Source organism: Felis catus, chromosome B4, assembly GCF_018350175.1.
Source record: "Felis catus isolate Fca126 chromosome B4, F.catus_Fca126_mat1.0, whole genome shotgun sequence".
Lineage (NCBI taxonomy): Eukaryota > Metazoa > Chordata > Mammalia > Carnivora > Felidae > Felis > Felis catus.
Window position 1 is genome coordinate 80231781 of NC_058374.1, and position 11084 is coordinate 80242864.

Below are 11084 nucleotides of genomic sequence, written 5' to 3' on the forward strand. Positions count from 1 at the left end.
TTTATGTCCAGCTATGAATGTAGATTTTGTGTCCCGGCAGCAGCCCTGTTCCTGGTCCAAGTACTTTGTATTGTATACGTGAGTCATAATAAAAAAAAAAAAAGGAGAAAAACATATTTGAAGCTGGAATGACTTGCTTTTTTCCCAACGCCCCCTCCTTCCCCCCCCCCAATTCTTTACTCCTCCTTCCCTCCTTATCCTCCTCTCCCAACACTGTGGAAAAGGTGTCCGCCACTGGTCTGACTGGGCTGGGGGAGCTCACGTGGAGAGGCGCCTAGGAGTGGAGAGGGCAGGCTGGGCAGGGAGGGCAGGTGAGAGGTGGGGGAGGTGTAGAGGAGGAGGAAGAAAAGCAGTTTGCTGCAAGTGTGCTTTTGGGAGAAACTTGGCTCCAAACAAAGTGGGGTTCTGGATCCCAGTGGGAAGAAAGCATCTCCCCCACTGAGTCACCTTCCTCTTCCTCAGCCTTGGGCTGGGCCCAGACAAAGAATATGCCCCCCCTGGGCCCCTCCCACAGCTAGGCTCTTTTCTTCCAGGGGCTAAGGATGAGGCACTGGGGTCCTTTCTGATCTCCACATGCCCCTCGTGACCGTGACCAACCCTGGGCACCCAGCACCCAGCACTAGGACAGGGAGCAGGGGGGGAAGGATATGAGGCTGAAGGCCGCCTGGAGGACTTGGCTGGAGGAAGGTGGCTAAGGGTGGGGAGGAGGAAGCTGAAGCCTGGGGGGGTGGGGAGGAAATAAGGGGAAGGTGAGGGAGTTGGTACACCAAGCAGCCTGGGTCCATATTCTGATATTCAGATTCTGCCAGCAGACTCATCACTGTCCCCCAGGTCGCTAGCATCTACTCAAGCCTCTGTTCTGGCTGTTTCACGCTGGCCCCTGGCTTCACCTTGGCAATTGGGCAGCCAGCCCTGCCCTCATAGTGTGGGCCACTGGCCTGGGGGGTGGGTAGGATGGACCCGCTGAGTGGACAGTCCTCCATCCCAGCCACAGCAGGGGAAGGGGGGTCTTCATGGGACCCCTCATTCCCCAAAATAAGGGGTTGAAGGCTAAGGGACTCAGGGGGTAAAGGGGTCTCTCACTCCTTCCTGGAGCGTCCTAGACAGAGAAATCTGTTTATGCCAATAAGATTCTGGTCAAATAATACCAAATTCCAGAGATAACAAGTCTTCTGACTCAGTCAGGAGAAGGGGGAAAGGGAAGGCGATGGGATCTTCTGGTCCTTAAAACCAGATCCCCCCAAAGACTGAAATATTTTTGACAGCAGATATCTCTCTGTCTCTGTCTCTGTCTCTGTCTCTGTCTCTCTCTCCCGGTCAATTATTTCCCCTTAGGCCCAGGCTGACTCTTATTTTTGTGTAATTTCACCCGCATCTGGGTTCCTGGCACCCACGCAAAGTGCAAAGTGGTCGTGAATACAGGATTGGGTGAGGCATCCTTGATAGGGGATGCCTGCGGCCGGAGAGAGGCTGCCGACTGCAAGCACAGGCTGCCAGCAGCCGGGAACAGCTTTGCACAGCTCTGGGGGAAATCTTTGGAAACTTGGGGTCCCTGCTGCGAGCCGCTGCGCCAGCCAGGTAACCCCGCTTGCTGCGGGAGGCCCAGGCTACCCACCGGGGAGGCCCCAATAAACAGCATTTCGCTCCGACCTCAGGCCTTCCCACGGGCGCCCCTTCCAGACTCCGAGGGCCGGCCGCGGGCTGTTTCATTTTTTAATGTGTCATTATGATTTCTTCTAATAAACATCGCCGGCCCCGTAGCCAAGTTGCTTGAACCCTACACTAAGTGGCTCCGGAGGACCTCGCCGAATTTTCCCCACACCCAATGCCCCCATTCATCCCTGGCCTTCTCAGCAATGCCCGTGGCCCCAAGCCGGGCGTCGGAGGGCGGGGTGCGTCTGGCGCCCGGCATCGCTTGAGACGCAAAGCCTCGGGTGGGCCAGACCAAGAGAGCTCCAGCCGCCCCGTTCTTGCAGCACCCGCTCCCCCACCCCTTCTGCCCACCGCCTCTTTTTTTCTCGTTTGGAGAGAAAAGGAGGTAAAACCCGTTTTATGGGGGAACTTAATTGCGAGCGGGATGCGCTCTCTTTAGAAACGCGTCCTCCCAAATGCTCCCGCCGTCCCATTACCGGAATGGGGACCATTCGGCTGCAGCAGATAGGACTTTCTCCCATTCTTTACTTTTTTATTAGCCAATCAAAGTGGCTTCCGAAAGCTATTTGTGATTTGTGAAAAATAGTATCTTTCAAAATGCTGAGTTGAAGCATCTCGCTCATTTCGCCTTGAATTTATTATTCTAATCTCAACCGTAGAGACGGGATAATGCAGCTATTAAGTTGGGGGGTAAATTCGTTTCTCGGGATTTTTTTTTTTTTTTTAATTCTCGGCATTCTATCTCCCCTCCCATTTCATTGCAGAGGCCAAGGGAGGTGTGGGCTTGCAGGGGACCTGGGTGGGGGGTTGAGGGAGGTAGTGAGTGCTCTAAAGGGCTTTGGGGGGGGGGACCCTAGGGTGAAAGAGTTGACTGGCCTTCCCCAGGCTCATCTTCCTCAAATGAGACGCCCCACTGGCTGCCTGACGGCTGCAGAAAGTTACGTGGCCCCAATTAGAATGAACTGGGGACAGGTTGTGCCACAGACTAGAAGTAAAATTTCCCGTGAGCAGGCCGCAGTGCTGTCCCATTCTTCCAGTGGCCCATTGTGAAAAGCTGGGCCAGAGCTTCCTTGTCGTAATTTTTAACTACCTGTTATAAAATTTATGGGTGGGTTTGTAAAAGAAACTAGGTCTCTGCATCCGGCTGAGGGAACTGCTTCCCTCACTGAGGGAGGAAGTTTGGGGAGGGGATGAGGGACCCCCTATTGGTTGGGGTGGGGCACCCAGCCCTGGAAGTCCCTGTGCCAGCTCCAAGCGGGATCAAGGGGAGAGCCTTGGGCTTTCAAATCTCCAGCTGGTGCAGAGTCTTGGGCTGTTGACTAGGCTGGGTTGCGAATGGTTGGCAAATGATCTCTATGGGGGAATTTATTCTGGGTTCCCCCACATTGGACTCATCGCCAAAATTAGGGGTCTGGAGAAAGTGGGGGAACACCTTGGGTGCTTGGAAATTAGCACAGAAGGTGGAATTTGGAGAAGGATAAGTTTCTTTTTTTTTTTTTTTCCGGGCCTCCAAGGTGTATCCCAGCTGCTGGGACACCAGAATTTTTCTGAAAAAAGGCAGGTGGGTGTGGGTCACTTGACAAGGCAGAAAAGGCTTCAAACTGCCTTACACTCAAGGGGAAAAAAAGCGGGAACCAAGATCTTGGACCTTCATTTTATTTTCAATTCTAAAAAGATTGGGAATAAGCTGCCCTCTGAACCTAGGAATTGAGGAGACTTGACACCAGGGATAGTCTTGGAGAAGGAAAAATGTCATTTTCTCTGAGAAAGGAGCCTGAGGATGACGGGCTCTTTGGGGGTCCTGGAGGCCGCCCCCAACTCTCACCCCTCCTGCTGCCTCCGCAGGGCTGCCCAGTATGGGTCTAAACCCTCTCCGCTCGTCAGAACACGGCCAGGTCAGGCTTGGCTAGGAGGTTTCCAGCGGCGTGTGTCTCCTGTTCCCGTCTAGGGTGGAGTGGGGGGCTGCCTGGGCTCCCCACTGGGAAGGATGTAGCTCTCTTCCTAGAAAAGAAAAGGTCGGAGTAGGAAGCGCATCCCTGCTCAGTCCCTTCACCCCTTCAGCAGTCACTGCTCCACCAATGCCACAAACCTTTGCAAAGCTTCGGTTCCCCCAGATCCGACCTTAATACCCCATTTATTAAGAAAAAGATTTAAAATTCCGTGTGGCAAAGGGAGGCGGCCGACTCAGCGCCAGAATCCTTCCTTTCCTCCTGTCGCGTCCCTCCTTTGCCCTTTCGGCGCTAGCCTGGAGCTGCCTGGCCCGTGGGGAGTGGGCGGTGGGTGGGGGTGGGGTGGGGGTCGGGGGATGCTCCCTCTCCGAGAGAATTGGGTAAACATGGCGACCGCGGCGCCCATTTGCACACGCTACACAAATGCATCGCATTCCCGGTTGTTTGCAGAAAATTTACAGCTGAGTAATAAAAGTTTACGATCGACTCACAAGTTGGATTGGCCACAAGAAGTCATGTGGATTCCATCCATGAACGTGAACTTTTTATTGTGGTTTGTCCGTTCGGAGCGCTCCGCAGAACAGTCCTCCCTGTAAGAGCCTAACCATTGCCAGGGAAACCTGCGCTGGGCGCTCCTTTCATTACCAGTATTTTTTTTTTATTAATCTGATTAATAATTATTTTCTCCCCCCATTTAATTTTTTTTCTCCCAGGTGGAGTTGCCGGAAGCTGGGGGCACCTGGGGAGGGAAGATGGGGGGGAAGGGCAGGAGTTGAGGGCACCTCTCTCTCCCTTCCCGATCCTCTAGCCCCCCAAGGGGCAGGAGGAATGCGGGAGCAGGAGTTGAGATAGGGAGCTGCAGATGCCTCCGCCCCTCCCCTCCCAACCTTTCCCTCCTGCCCCCTTCTTGCAACTCTCCTTAATTTTATTTGGCTTTTTGATCATTGGGACTATTCTTTTTTTATTTTTAAATTTATATAAAGTATATATGTGTGTGTGGAGCTGAGACAGGCTCGGCAGCGGCACAGAATAAGGGAAGACGAGAAAGAGAGAGTGGGAGAGAGAGAGAGGCAGAGAGAGAGAGGGAGAGGGAGAGTGACAGCAGCGCCCGGTAAGTGTTTCCTTATTGGTTCAAATATGTAACTAATGGTCCGTAGCTGGGTGGCGGTTTCAAGATAAGGACAGCAGCGGCTTGTCTTGGTTAGAGAGGAGAGGGGGGCTGGCGAGAGGGTGGGCGTGCGGGCAATTATGGGGAGGAAAAGTGGGGGGGGGGCGGTTAAGCTGTAATATGGTAGTGTGGGAAGTCTGTTGTCCTGATGTCACTGTGCGCCGAAGTTGGGGGTTGGGGGGCAAGAGGACTGCGCCTGTGGGGCTCAAGGCCGGGGTCTAGTGCGCTGACCCGCTGCCTTATGCCCACCCTGTCCTTACCTATTATAGATCCGCGGCCTCTTGGCTAATAGGACTGGGATGGAGGGGGCCCGGAAGCTCAAACTCCAGGGCAAGAGAGAGAACCTGTAGGCTGTAACCATTGCCCCCTAAGCAAAGTCAGCCCCCCAACCCCCAAACAAACTTTCCGGCGCCCCCTCCTTGCCCGCAGCCCCCTCCCTCCCGGAGAGCGCCGCCGCTAGAGCTCACACATGCGCAGTGCGGGCCCAGGGCCGGGCTGCGGAGCAGGAAGAGAGCGCAGCTAGGCTGACGGCGGGGCCTGTTAATTGGCAATTAGGGGGGAGGCTGTTGGCTGGTGCGCGTCAGCGGAGGGGAGTGCGTCTGCCCACCCCCAGCTCCCGCCCCCACTCGAACGGACCGAAAGATGGGAGGTGCCCTGCACTGCGGGTGGATGGGTGGATGGGTGGATGGGTGGGGGTGGGGGACGCGGTACTCAAAAGCCATCTTGTGCTTGGAGAAAAGGGGCCAATCTGCCTTCTCTCACCCGGCCCAGCGTCCCCCACCCCCAACCGCGGCCACCGCACCAGGGATACCCACTGGGCTGCTTCACCCGCCTCGCCTGGCTGCCCTGGGCTAGGATCTGCCTAGTCTGGGGCGGAGGTGGGAATTGGGGAGGCCCCAGGCTGGGTGGGGACAGGCATAGGTCTCGCTGGCGGGGTTTCTTGGGTGAGTGGAGGCAGTGAGGACTCCAGGCGCGGCTGGCTCATGGGGTAGGGACGTCAGAATTGGGCGGCCCGGAGGGTCCTGGGCGCTCGGGATCTTCCTAATAATTGGTGCTAATGGCGTGTTGTATGGTCTTAACCCGACACATATGGTTTCATAACACAGTGGCTTAATTTCTTCCAAATGTACGTGGCCCTGAATGTGTTGCAGTTTGATATATGACCCCGCCCTGCTGCCTGGCCTGGGTCCGAGGCGGCCCCTATATGTGTGAGCTTCTGTTTATAAAGGGCGATGCACACACAAACGCTTACACACCCAGGCAGACACACCCCAGAACTGGGGGAGGGGAAGCGCTTATTCCTTGGAGAGGTTTGAGAGTCTGGGGGCCAGACTCACCTTCAATCCGAGCTAAGAGCTGCCCCCCACCTCCAGTCCTCTCTCTCGTGGCTCGACTGGGCTTCTCCGCCAAGCCCCAGTGGGGGAGGGGAACGCTCCTCGATTTCCTGTTTAAACCCTGACCCGTCGCCTGGGGGTCGGGGGGGGGGGTGGGTGGGAGGGAGAACCTGTTTTTATCAAATTCTTAAAAAACATAATTCGCCTGCATTCAAATCAAACCCCTTGGGTCCGAGTTGATGGTGAATCTTCTCTCCCCTCCCCCCACAATCCCCTTCCCTTCCTCTGCTGCCCCCCAAAATTCCCGTTTCATATCCGACATAAAGGCCTCTGAGGTATTCTCCCGGGGGAAGAAATGGCATTTTCTCTCCCCCTTTCACTCCCCCCCCTCAATAGGACTTGTGTGTCGGCAGAGGCGTCTGCCGAGGGGCTAATTTCGCGTTCCTTGTTTACGATCGAGAAAAGCGCTTGGCTCTCCCCAAATGGGCCCAGCCCGCCGCCTGCTCAGGCTGCCGCGCGCTCTCCCGCCGCTCCAGCGCGGCCCTGGGGCTGACGCCCCGGGTACCAGGCCGCGGCCGCGAGACCCCGTGTCTGTGGGACCTGAGAAGGGCAAGGGGAGTGCGGTGGGCCAGTGGAGGGGCCCTGGAGGCCTGAAAATGGGAGCCTTTCTCCTGGCGTAATGTGGGAACCGCCGACCGGTGAGGCCTCTATTTCTCTCTTTCGCCTGTATTTTGTAAGCCCCCGCTGTCTGCCCCCCCCCGCCCCGCCGCCGAAGGCCGCACTGACTGTGGGGTGGGGGGGCGCGAGTCTCCTTTGTTTGCCCCCCCCCCCCGAGGAAAACAGTTTCCGGGGAAGGCCACTCAGGACAGTGGGGATTCACCTGGGATATTAGAGGGGCCCCCTCCCTTCGGAGGGTTGGGCCTGGGTAAGGCTGGGGTATTTATCTCGGCCTACAGGGATCTAAACAGATGTGCTGCTGGCGAAATTTCAGGGTGCTGGGTTCATGGGTGACGGGTTAACGGCTGCATCTGAGGTGTCCTTATATAATATTTTTATCAATTGATTTTCTGTCCCTTCCTGGCTAGGGTCCTGCAGGCCCCCACGTCCTTCACCCCCTAGATCCTCCTCATGAGACAGAGGGCTGCAGAGAAAGCATAGCAGCAGTGACTGATCCTGGTTTTCTGGTTTTCTAGTCTGGCCAGGGGATAAATCCAGCCCCAAACGCCAGCCCCTTCCTTCCCTCCTTACTTTCGATTTTCTTTCCCTTCTTTCTCTCCCTCCTGGTGCTCAAACAGAAGCACAAGAGGGGCCACCAGTGGCAACCCCCAGCATCCTTGCAGGCCAGATTCCCTGTAAACGTGGTCCTTAGTGCAGGAAAGCACTGGTGTGATTATCTAATAATAGCCAGGGCGGCTGAGACTAGAATCTGGCTCAAGGACTCTGCACACGCCCAGGACGCCCAGGACGAAGGCTGGGCAGAGGCACTGAATCTGTGGGTCAGGTTCTGGCAACACTCCCCGGAGCCCAGGGCCCCTAGCGTTCCCCTCTTTGGGCACCTCAGGCCTGCCCCTTCTAGGCTTTGTCAGCCCTGCCATGGACTGTATTTCATGCACCAGTTCCTAGCTAAGGAGAAATGGGCAGAGCAAACCCTTTCTCCCCCTGGGTCTGACAGTTGTGATCCCCACGAAGAATGCACCCTTGTTTGGAGAAGGCGGCCTTGTTGGGTTGGCTGTTGTGTTGCAAAAACCAGGCTTGGTAGCTTTATACACTTATTATATACAGGCTCAAATGTACAGACTCTGACTTATGCGTGAATATATACAGACTCATGTTTCCTCGGTGGTTAATTGTATATTACCATGCTTATACTCGCTCAAACACCGTTTTATGTGCATGCAAAATTTTGTTAGATGGGATTGGGCTCAAGGAGGCACTGGGTGCACCAAGAAGGCTCTCTGGGCATGCTCTCCTGGAAATGTGTGCACGCTGGAATCGGAGTATGCGGGTTCCAGTAACCAACGGATGCCACAAAGGCTCTCTCAGACCTTATTGCCTTCACAGTCCAAGCAGCTGGGCCAGGGAAATATTGAATCCCTTCGGCTTTCTCTCCACACTTCCCCCCCAAACTTCCCCAACTCAGAGGCTGTTTACCAGGGGAACACTGTTGTGTTGAAAGTGAGAGTTTTGTGGGAAGCTCTTTTCGTGTTTTCGTGGGTAAAGTGGACGTTTGAGCAGTTCTGAGCACTCGGCTAGGCCCTGGTGCCTGAGCATTGCTGGGACAGCAAAGGAGATCTGAGTGGCTAGTTAATAAGGTGGCCTCTGGGAAGTAGTCTGGGGCAGCTGTTTGAAAAGGCTGGTGGAGAAGGCGAGACAGAATGGGTTAGGGGTGCGGTGAACATCTATCCCCGCTCTTACCCCTGCTCACCGGACCCCAGATTTGCCTGCGTTGTCTGGGGGGCAGATTAGGGGCTCTCTACGCTTCCCAAATAGGCAGATCTGGTTACGGGTGAGATTTCGTTTTAATTCTCTCAGCTACCGACCGAAGCGGGGCGAAGGCTGACCGGCAGAGCCGGAGAGGAAACTGGGTCTAGCTGCCTGTGGGCCTGGGGCACTGAGTGTAGCCCGGGGCTGGGAATTAACAGCCTCCTTTCTTAGCCTTCCTCCCTTTTGGGGCCCCCGAAAAGACAGAGCAGGGGAGAATATAAATGTCCGTGAAAAGCTCATGAAAGAAAGTAAGAACAGGAAAGGGGCTAGTGGGGCTTTCCTCCACTCCCTAGGCAATCAGGTTCCTCCCAAGACTCCTGTCCAGACACGCTGCGGGTGCCGGGTGCCGAGACATGCAGCCTTCTTCCACCTTCTCCTACCAGCGCTGGGGGCAGCCTAGGGCTTTTGGACCTCGGCCACCCGTGGGTGCTGGAGTGACATGACCCCCAAATTGTGCCCCTTACGCAGCCCCCCGGCCTCTGCCGCTGTGGCTGCAGCCGCCCCTGTTTATTGTGTCTGTGAGTTGTTTACTTGTTTTGTCTGCTGCCACCCTGCGTCAGAAACCCGCCAAACCAGCAAACTCACCCAGGAGAACAAAGTGCGGCGCTATCCTCTGCTCCCTCCCCTTTCCGGCACCCTGCTCCGGCCATTACCTCCTCCCTCACTCTCTCTTTCCCAGGGGACGAAGCAGAAATCGGCCTAAAATAGGGCAGCTGTTTATAGGGTTGGGGGAATTATGGGGACACCATAAACCTCCGGGTGTCCTGGTGGTGGAGAGACTTAGAGCTGCCCTCCCCTCGCCTCCGGCTTTTCTTCTTTCCCCTTGGCAACTGCTTGGTTAAGGGGGCCACAGTCATTGAGGAAGCCGAGCCCCCCTTACCCCACTCCTCCACTCCTTTCTGCAGGAGTTTTCCCTGAGACACAGGTTGTTGGGTTTTAAATCAGGGTAATGTTGGCGGATGCATAAAACTAGATAAAGTGTTGTCACTCTCCCCTCACCCTCCCTTCTCCTCAGCCCCCCAAAATAGCAGTGAATTTAAGCAAATCCTACAAAATTAAATTGCCCCTTCGCTAAAGATCCTATAAATCTCCAATCCCGCCAGGTATAGAGTCGGAGAGGCCGCTGTTTGCCTCTAATCTTGCTCCTGGCTATCAAATCTAAAAGAGTATCATCGAAGTAAGTAATATTCTCGTTTCTGAAATTAATTCCCCCATCCCCATCTCTCTCTCTCTTTTCGCCAGTGCAGATTAAATGGTTCTCTCAGATCTGCAAACAATAAAGGATAAAATTATTTATAGGGAAATGAGGACGATGTTTCATTGTTGGCTTATTGTTCCAGAACATAATAACATTTTATTTTCAACTGGGAGAACTTATGCCAGGGGAAAAGGGAAAAGGAAAAAAAAAAAAAAAAGGCAGGGCACACCCCCCCCCACACACAAAACTCCTACTGTATATAACTTATATGACATTTACAGTTTCCTCATGACAACTCACTGTGACGTCATAAATGCCATGCTCCTGAATTTTACAATGCTCATAAACCAACAAAGTGGGTCCAGGCAGTGCTTAGTGGGGAGGGGATATGAGAAGCCAGGAATTTGAGGATCCTTTGGCCTCATTCTGGGGGCCAAAAATATTCTTAATATTCTAGATTCTCATTCTTCCTCCTGGGCCAACCAGGGCCACTTGCTTTTCCGCCCTGAAATGTCACTCAGCATCTGAGTTCCCTCCCCATGCCCAGCAGGGATGAGATACTGTGTCCAAAGGCCCTCTCCTCAGCTGGTATTCAGCTGCTTGGGACAGAGGTGGGACGCTTGGGGGCCAGGCCCCCAAAAGCCAGAAATGATTTCTTCCAAAGGGAGCCCAAAGGGGCTCAGGGCTGAGTGGGATGGGACAGAGATGCTTGGGATCTCTTTTCCTTTTTAACCTTCAGTTAGTGAAGTGAATTGAGAAGCTAAACAAATGGCATTGTGGGAGCTTGTGTCGGCCTAGTGGAGTGGTGGTAAAGAAAGGTCAGTAAGAAATCTGGAAAGAGAGAGGGAGGAGAGAAAATAGGACGTGAGTTAGCAGAGCCTCTGCATGTACCTTTCTTCTCTGCTTAATTGCAAATAAAGCAAAAGCAGCTTGGGCAGCCTCTCAGCCTCTTAGCTCAAAAGAGGAACTGCCAGCCCAGGCCTCAGAGGTGTTTGGGGCAGTTCTCAGGCACTTGACATGCCCCATCTGGCCTCTTCCTCCTTCTCCCCTCCCTGCTGACCCCCAACTCCATTCAGCTGGCCAGCCTGGGCCCTGTCCCCAGAATATCAGCACCCCCAAATGGGATCCATTTCCGGGTTGGATGTGTCAAATTTCGCTTTTCTCCAAGTGTCTCCATGCCTGAACTTTGAAAGGAGGAGGAACGTTCTGTTTTGGAATGCAGTGTGTGCATGGGGAGGCATGCGCTCAGACAACTTCCCCGGAGCATATCTGGCAGAAACTGAAGGCTCCTTGGGTGA

At 54.5% G+C, this 11084-nt stretch overlaps 1 protein-coding gene and 1 long non-coding RNA gene across 5 annotated transcripts in view; one reads left to right on the forward strand and one right to left on the reverse strand.

The window, feature by feature from the left end:
* Positions 1 to 11084, forward strand: part of HOXC4 (homeobox C4) — a 50627-nt gene that overhangs the window by 7652 nt on the left and 31891 nt on the right. Inside the window, exon 1 of one of the 4 annotated variants that reach the window (XM_045061881.1) lies at positions 4182 to 4713. The exons of 2 other annotated variants lie outside the window; for them this stretch is intronic. The gene's annotated coding sequence lies outside the window, so the exon portion shown is untranslated. Of the gene's footprint in view, positions 1 to 4181; positions 4714 to 6274; positions 6803 to 11084 lie in introns of those variants that run through there. One more of the 4 variants, XM_045061882.1, reaches the window with a different exon arrangement.
* LOC109501600 lies at positions 3294 to 4199 on the reverse strand. The gene is made up of 2 exons (XR_002743891.2): positions 4094 to 4199; positions 3294 to 3654 (listed from the first exon to the last, which is right to left on the reverse strand). It is a non-coding gene; the product is annotated as an uncharacterized LOC109501600 (long non-coding RNA).